General features: G+C 34.6%; 1 protein-coding gene across 1 annotated transcript in view; it reads left to right on the plus strand.

Moving 5' to 3' along the window:
* The window catches only part of CRLF3 (cytokine receptor like factor 3), a 30,558-nt gene that overhangs the window by 965 nt on the left and 20,754 nt on the right, over nucleotides 1-8,839 (plus strand). The gene's annotated exons all lie outside the window — the stretch shown is intronic.

Genomic DNA, 8,839 nt, shown 5'->3' on the forward strand with positions numbered 1-8,839 from the left:
AAGGAGACGCTAAATATACTTTCAAGGGACAACAGTTATCTGTTCCCTGGGGACATGGTTTTCAAAGATATAAGAAAGCCACATGGTTTCTCTACACCCTGGAACATAGACAGAAAAATAGAAATAACCCACTGCCAGTGTGTGACAGATAATTCTCAAACTACTGTTAACATGTGATTAATGCTTTTTGAGTGAGTGGAATTCTGAGTGGAGTCATTTGAATGAGTGGGATTTTTTCTACATCACATTTGATATTAATCTATGTTGTCATCCTAGTACCTCCCATCCTGCATTGAATCTGAAAATGTACAACTGATAGAAAAGTGCTGTGATAACAGTGCCTTTGGATGGTCTAATCATTAAGGATACTCAACATGCTTTAGGTTTTATGTATTTTATAATCCTTGTATAGCTGGTGTAGGCTAGATGTCATTCATAGTTTAAGAACAAAACCTAGTATTCATCTTGATTTCCCTTTAAAAAATCTGCATTATTATTTTTGCTATTTTGAAATAGAAGTTCTAAATCCAGGACATTGTTTAAAAAGAGATTAAAGTATCTATTATTATATGACTAATGTTTCAGCCAATTAAGATATCTTATATGTGAGCAGGACTATTGTTTAACTACATCAGCAATTAAGAAACAGTAGAGTTGACATTAAACGAATGAGCTTAGGACCTGAGAATAGTACTTATTAATTTCCAGTGTGATATAGAATGCATTAAAAACATTTGTATGATCCCATCCTGAATGATTTAGTATTCAATTTCCAAAGCTATCTTTTAAATTTTATTTCCAAGAATTTAAATACAGGACATACTTTCCTATAATTTAGTAGTAGTTTAATATGGGTTTTTGTTGTGTTTTGTTTTCGAGGCCCAGTCTCTCAGGCTTGAGACGGAAAACATTATGAGAACATCCATCACAGTTTGGTTTCTGATCACATTCCCTTCTGACTAGACTGGGTAATAGTGTAGTTCTCTTTGGTGAACTGGATTGTGTTTTGTGCCAGGGCTGGTTACAATGGCATCTCTCCTTAAAGCTAATTCTAGTGGATTGTATATGTTTGGGTTTGTGGAATAAGTCCTCTGTCAACTTGCATTTTAAGGAAGGCCTGTGTTACAAATATGTTATCAAAATAAGCAGCTGTTTTGTTTGGTGGTTAGGATATTTTTAGGGTTCTAGTCATTTTCAGAAAAACTGCATAAAATATATGGCTTTTTAGTCAAAGATTTTGCATGGGGTTAGGATGAGAAGAACAGAGAGGAAGGGATGTTCCCCTTTGTTTATATTTTTTATTCACTGATTTTATTTGGAAGGGGACATATGTTTTAATTGAGATAATTCACATACCATAAAATTTGTGCCTTAAAGTACACAATTCAGCAGTTTTTAGTATATTCGTTCACAAAGTTGTGCAACCATCACCATTGTCTAATTCCAGAACATTTTTATCACCCCAAAAAGAAATGCTATACCCATTAGCTGTCACTCCCCCAGCCCCTGGGAATTGCTAAACTTCTTTCAGTCTCTATTTGGATTTGCTTATTCTGGATGTTTCATATAAGTGGACTCATACACTATGTGGCCCTTTGTGGTTGGCCTTTTTGATTTAACATACTGTTTTCAAGATTCATCCATGTGGCAATATGTGTCAGTACTTTTATGGCTAAATGATAATCATTTTATGGCTGTACCACATTTTATTTATCCATTCATCAATTGATAGACAATTGGATTATTTTAACTTTTTGGCTATTATGAATAATGTTGCTAAGAACATTCATGTACAACTTTTAACGAGAACATGTTTTCAGTTCTTTTAGTACGTATATGCTTAGGAATGCTGAATGGCATGGTAACTTTGTTTAACCTTTTCAAGAACTCTTGGCATACATTTTATCTTTGCTTTTGTTTCTTACTTTTAAAAATCTCTCAAACTTTGTCTCATGTTAAGAAATCGTGTCTATGAAAGTCTAGAAGGAAGAGTAAAAATTTTTTAAGTTATTCTGTCAAAAACAACTGCTAGCATGTAGCAGTTTCTCCTCTTGTGGTTAAGTTTATGCCCTACCCTCTTCTTCAGAGAAAAGGAAGTTCTGTGTAGGAATGTAAAGGGTAGTCTGTAACTCTTACTGTTTAAATAAGTTAAAGGCTAGAGAGATGTTCCTTGTCTTCAGGAAATTAGATGTTTACAGCTAGTCTGGCTTAACTGATGTTGAAATCATTAAGAATAGTTCTCTATAGCTTGCTGGAATCCTTGGTAGTAAGATGTAAATACCAAAGAAATTAACTCCCACTCTCCTTAAATATTCATTTGTTCATTCACTCAATATTTATTGGGCGTCTACTGTGGGTCAGGGATTCTTCTAGGTCCTAGTAATACTGCGGTCAGAGAAATAGACTACCGCCTTCATGGATTTACTCTATCCTTTGATGGCTGATCATTAGACTCTTACTCCTAAAAACAAAACAAATGGGAAAAACCTAAATTCTTGTGTATTCATTTTTAGATTTTACTTCCATTGTGTTTTTCGTCACTTGTTTAATTCTAAAAAACCTGCCTGTTGTAATTAGCAATAGCTGATCAAGATGTCACATGGTGATATCAGCTGTCCAGTCAGATATGTCTCACAGAGTGGCACTACCTTGATGACATTGCCACTGTCTGGGACCTAGTCCTTAAGCTTTGCAGATCTAGAAACTTCATCTGTGTACGTTAAAAGAGGGATTAGTTTGAGGTACTAGAGGTGCCTACAGTGAGAAATACCAGTATTCTAGTCTGTGTATAGTTATATTTCACTCTGCAGAATGAATGTGTTGGCTTTTGTATGCTTTTTAGTTAGTGTGATTCAGAGTCTCTTAGGGCATTGACAAAAGCAGTCTCTGCTCTTTCCTGGGACCTAAGTAAGATAGTATTTTGTGAAGACCCTGCCCAGTTCTGGCCAGTGGTGTCCCTTTGATCCTTGCTGCTACAAGGGTGGTCCATGACCACAGCAGTGCCATTATGATCTGAGGGCTTGTGAAGAATGCAAGAATCAGGCCCCACCCAGACCTACTGAACCATAATCTATACTTTAACAAGATTGCCAGGTACAATATGTATACACATTAAAACTTGAGGCACACTGCGTCAGAGTATATCATTACCACTTCATTAGCTCTCTACTGATTTCTGTAGTTTAATCAACCACAGATGTGTTATAAATTGTTGTGGTTTATCTTCAAGATTAAAACATTGTTTGCAATATCATAGATTTGTTGGATAATTATACAGTAATATTCAAGTGAATAATTAACAATCTCAAGCCAGTGCTGTCCTAGCATGTCTTAACGTCTGTAATGTGACCATTTGTCTTTCATAGTAGTTTCTTTTTAATTTTTAATAGTTGATTTCAGATAATTTTTTGAAGATTTAACTAGTAATGTTGATATTCCTAACGTACAACACCAGATTCTCAATAGATTATTCCCACAGGAGTTGAAAACACATAGCATGCTAGTGAAAGACCGAGACAGATATAGAACTCAGTGGGGGGAAAAAAACTTATTTCAGAAAAACAAGGCAGGAAGTCTTAGTAGCTCAGCAAAGAAAAGAAAGCTATTATTGCTTCTTTTATCTCCCACTTCCCCTTCTGTTACCCATTTTCAAAACAGTCCAAAATCTGAAATAATTTGTTACTGCGCTAGTAACAATGTCCCTATTATAGTGTTCTAAGAAAAGGTTAAATCTAGAGTTGGGGAAAACCAAGAATGGATGAAATAATTTAAAAATAATTCATGATCCTGCTACTTACAGACAACCACTTTTAACATTTAACATTTTAACATTCCTTCTAGACATATTATTTTGCAAAATTGAGAGACCATTGTATATGCAACTTCATATTCATATTCATATCTTTTGGTTAGCATTACATCATTTATTATAAAAATTTCCCATGTGCAATCTAATTTTTAACATAGAGGTGAATAGAGTCTATTACATAGGTACCTATGGAGCATTCGTTGGTAGTAGGCTGAAATGTATTGATTCAAGTACATCAAAACACTAGAAGCAAAGCTCTAGAAGCAGTACTGAATAATTAACAACCAAGAAAAAATGCTGCACATATATTTGTGTAGAAAAGACCCCGTATATTTATATTGGTTTTTCAGTCATCTTTTCTCGAATAAGTCTTTTCACAAATTGTCCTTAAACATGACACCCTGAAAGCTACTTGTTGAATCCAAAACTGACTTGAACTGTAGAATAATACAGATGAGAATTAAAACAAGCATTCTGAATCAATAATGTTAAAATCAGTGATATTAATTAAAAAGTGCAAGTGTCACAGAAGTACCTAGTTTTTCTCTAATTTTTTTCCAATGTAAATTATTATGTGTGTATAATTTTGATAGAGACTTATTCTTATTACTATAAGCTTGGTAAATAATAAGGCTAATTTGTGATCTAAAAGGCCAAACAGATGTAGGATGGGTTTTTATTATTAAGAGGTATCAATGAATCACTTATATTTGCAGTTATTTTACTTTGTTAGTACTTAACCCTTAGCCATGAGGCCTTGAGAAACTTAACTTTCCTGATCCTCACTTACTTGCTTTTTGTTCAGTGAAGATAAGGATTGTACCTACTTGGCCAATGTGGGAATTAAAATAAGAAGTGTATTTAAAATGCTTAGCATAATGTCTGGGACATACGAAGTACTTAATAAATATTAGTAATAATAATATCACTGAATATTGTTGTTATTCAAGGTAACATTCCCTACTTCTCCAATTGGCACCTTATTCTTGAAATGTCTCCTACTCTCTTTCCAGCAGAATGCTTTTTTTTGAGCTCTGACGGCAGTTTGTGGCTATCCTGCTTATATAATAACTTAATAGTACATTTCATTATAGTTACATGTGCATGCAACTATCTCCTTTACCAGAAGGACAGTTTTTTGAGGTCAGGACCATGCCTTATTCATCTTTATAACCCCAGTTCCTGGAACATACTAGACCTCAGTAAATACTGAATGAGTGCCTTTATGAATGTTAGGGGTGTCATTTTGCAGACTTTATTTTTCTGTTGTTCGTGGTCTTCATTATATGTACCCTATTCATTAATGCAGATAATCAAGAATTAAACATTTGTTTTATCATACAATTTGGTTATTTGTTGCTACATAATAAACTATGCCAAAGCGTATCGGCTCATAAAGCAATCATTTCATTTGCTTGCTATTCTGAGGATTGACTAGGGCTCTGTTGGCCATTTCTCCTGATTTTGTTGGCAACACTCATGTAATTGCAGCCAGATGGCAGCTGAGACTGGAAAGGTCAGGATAGAATGTTCACTTACCTGTTTGGAGCTTTAGTGGTAGCACGACTCAGTTGAAATTTTGTCGTGGCTGGTCCTGGATGCCAGTCTTTCTCGTCCTCCCTCTTTCTATTCCTCCCACCCTTCCCACTCTTCTCCCTCTTCCACTTACTCTCTCCAGAAAGATAGACATACTTCTTATATGGTGACTCAGAACCCCCAAAAGTGAAAAACAGAAGTTGCCAGGTCTTCTTAAGGCTGAGGCCGGGAACCGGCAGAGCATCAGTTTCACTCTATAGCTATGCACATATGACTGCGTTGCTAGTCACAGGCCCAGCCTGTTTTCGAGAGGAGAGAACTATACAAGGATATAAGTACTAGGAGACATGGTTTGTGGGTCTTTGGAGGCCACTAATGTAACAGACTATTAAATCATATAATAAAGATTTTCTTTTTGAAAATTTTCATGTAAGCATTAAAAAAATAGCCTAACCATAAGAGAAATAAGAAAGAAATGTAGCAGCACTCAGGAGTCTGTACGTGACTCAGACAATACAAATTTTCTGTCACTTTACTAGTTCTCCAATGCGGGCAAGTTCATCTCTTTGACTTATATGTTACTCATCTACAAATGCTCTCTTCATTGGGTTGTGGTAGAATTTAAATGAGACCATGGATGTAAGTATCTGGCACAAAGCAGGTGTTCAGTAGATGATAGCCGTTACTATATTGTTATTGCTATCATTGTTATTATTTTTAATGATTAATGTCTTGGTGTCAGTGCAAAGACAAATAGCTAAGGCAATACATTTCATTTGAACTGAGAAGAAACATTCTGATTAGCTTCTTCAGTTTCAGTTGACTATTTTATCTTTGACTTTTATTTTTGATCATTATGTTCTTATTAACTAATAGTATTTTTGAAGCCTGTGTCTAATTTTAAAATAGTTATAGTTTCTTATTAGTAAAACAATTGAGAAAATAAATTCTTAAACTAAACTTGAAAGATAATTCTTTTCTTTTATAAAATCATGAAAATGCATGTTCTAGAAAAAAGAGGAGATTCCAGTTACTTAATTTCCTGAATTACACATTCTGTTCTGTTTTTTACTTTGATATAGCCACTATATATTGCCACTTAAGACCAGAGATGTCTTAAATCAGATTCTGCATAGGTTTTATGAATTATTAGTAGCTAAACTCTAGAGGAAAATGTATAAGTGACTGTTGTCTTAGAGGGCTGTGAAGTGTATATTTACTAGGCTTTTGCATGGTTTAGTATTGACTTATAAACTTGATGGCTTTTTGGCATTTTGTAAACTCATCCCTATATTAAAACTTTAAAGATACAGTTGCTTTGGGATTAGATTCAACTGCAGTGGAAACTTCGTAAATAAATTTTAATGGATTTTATAGTAGAGGTTTTGGTGGAAAATTGGTTCATAGTATTATTAATCAATATGAACAGTGTATATTACAGTTTCCTTTTTGAGGCTTTCAGTTGTGATCATTTCTATTCTTAAATCTGCTTTGTTACAAACCATCACAGTTGTTTTGCCCTAGACTGGCTAGGTGGCATTTGGGGCTGACTGGTTGACTATGAAAGGATTCTTCTTGCAAAGACAAGAAATACATGTTACTGCAGGAAGTGACTCAGTCAATACATAATTTATAGGTTTACCTGGGAACTCTTTCAAATTGGATCTGTAAGTACTAAACAGCTTGGTGCAGTAAAAAGACCATGGTCCTTGGACTCTAACTATTTCTGGCACTGGAAAGCCTTGGGGGAAGTTATTTTACTTCTTCAGGCTTCACTTTCTTCAACATAAACAATAAAGACTGACCTGTCAGAGTTATTATGAAGGTTTAATGAGGTAACGGTGAACACATTGGACCATCGTACCACATCAAATAGGAACAAATTTACTCAGTAGTAAATTACCCATTTTTAAAATTTTCATAAAGCCAAGGAAATGAACTTGATTAGTTACATGATTGTATTAAAGGTGATTGAGGCTTTAAATTATGAATGGTTTCCAGGAGAAAAAAATAATACCAAGGTAGTACCAAGTTTGAAACAGTGGTTGGGATTCTACGAACAAAAGGGATCATATTTACAGGAGGTGGATTTGAAAATGGATTCTCCCTGGCCCTCTCACTGCTTTGTGTTTAAATACTTCCTTTTTTTTTTTTTTTTACCCCCAAGGTTCTGAAACAAAAATAAAACATAGCCAGGCCCTGCAAAAGCTGAAGGAGCTTTTGAATTCTTTCTAAAGAGGAAATTGACTTTACCTAACCAATGAACTTCCTGTGTGTGCCGTATCCGTTAAAAAGTGAGACAGGACCTCACTGGTAATAGTGCTCAGCTGCAGAATTTCCTCTTGGTGGTGAGGGTGCGAACTGTATCACAGTGCTCCGACATGTTGTCTTCATTTATTCTGGTATCTGTAAGGTCTATCTGAGTCACCTAGGGATTTTGTTAAAAATGCAGGTGCTGAGTCAGTAGTTCTGGGTAAGGCCTGAGATTTTCTGCATTTCTAACAATATTCAGGTAATATATCAAAATCATAAGACATTCTCTCTCTGGCTCTTTTAAAAGCACATGTGATTAACTTCATTTTTCTAGGTGCTAGTATGTTAGGGCCTGATCCTCAAGGATCCCACAGTTAAGTGATGAACCAAATCAAGTACATTTAGAATATGGCCTTTTTTAAAAAAAGAAAAAAACTTTGACTTGGGTTTATTTTATAGATGTTCTCTAGTGACTTTAAAGAGGTCAGTTAACAATCAAATTAGGCTTTCTTCTTCATGATTTAAGGAATTCTTTTACTTACTGCACACATACCATTCATTGTAACTTACATTAATGTCAAAAGGAGAAGAAAATTGTTTCCATGATCTGCCCACCCCAGCCAATGAAACTGGTCCTTTTTTGTATTTCTTTGTTGTTCCTAGACATGGGCATCTTTTATTTTTATGTGGTTGTGAACATTTCTGTAAAACAATTTTGTATTCTGCTTTTCAAATTTAGCATTAGGAATGAAATAGAAAGTTTCCAAATTTCTCTATTAACTGTTGAAATATTGTGCTTTATTAATATTTTGATATTATTATTTCTTGGTGGATTTTTCTTAGACTTCAAATGCTTTTCCTAAGAAAAAGTTAGCAAAAGGAGGTAGGGCAGTAAACATAACATGTCATATGAAACTAATATGATAGCATGTGCAAAGTAAAATATGTGTTTGCTTTAATTCAACTGAGTGGCTTATAGGTAGAATTTCCCTGTTACTTAACAGAAAATGAATTGTGCGTTATCTGTATTCTTTAAAAAAAAATCTGGTGTCTGTATAGACAATGGATCTGTTTTCAAAATATGTGTACGGTGTAAAGATTTACCTGTCATATCTCTTAGAGTGGCAGTTCTTAATCTGGCTCTGTGGACCTAGGGCAGTGTTTCTCTAAGTAAGGGCTACAGAAAAGCAATAACTTGTGAAAAGCAATAACTCTGTCCACACACTCCTCAAGTCTCTTCTC

Source organism: Pteropus alecto, unplaced genomic scaffold (assembly GCF_000325575.1).
Source record: "Pteropus alecto unplaced genomic scaffold, ASM32557v1 scaffold98, whole genome shotgun sequence".
NCBI classification, from domain to species: Eukaryota; Metazoa; Chordata; class Mammalia; order Chiroptera; family Pteropodidae; genus Pteropus; species Pteropus alecto.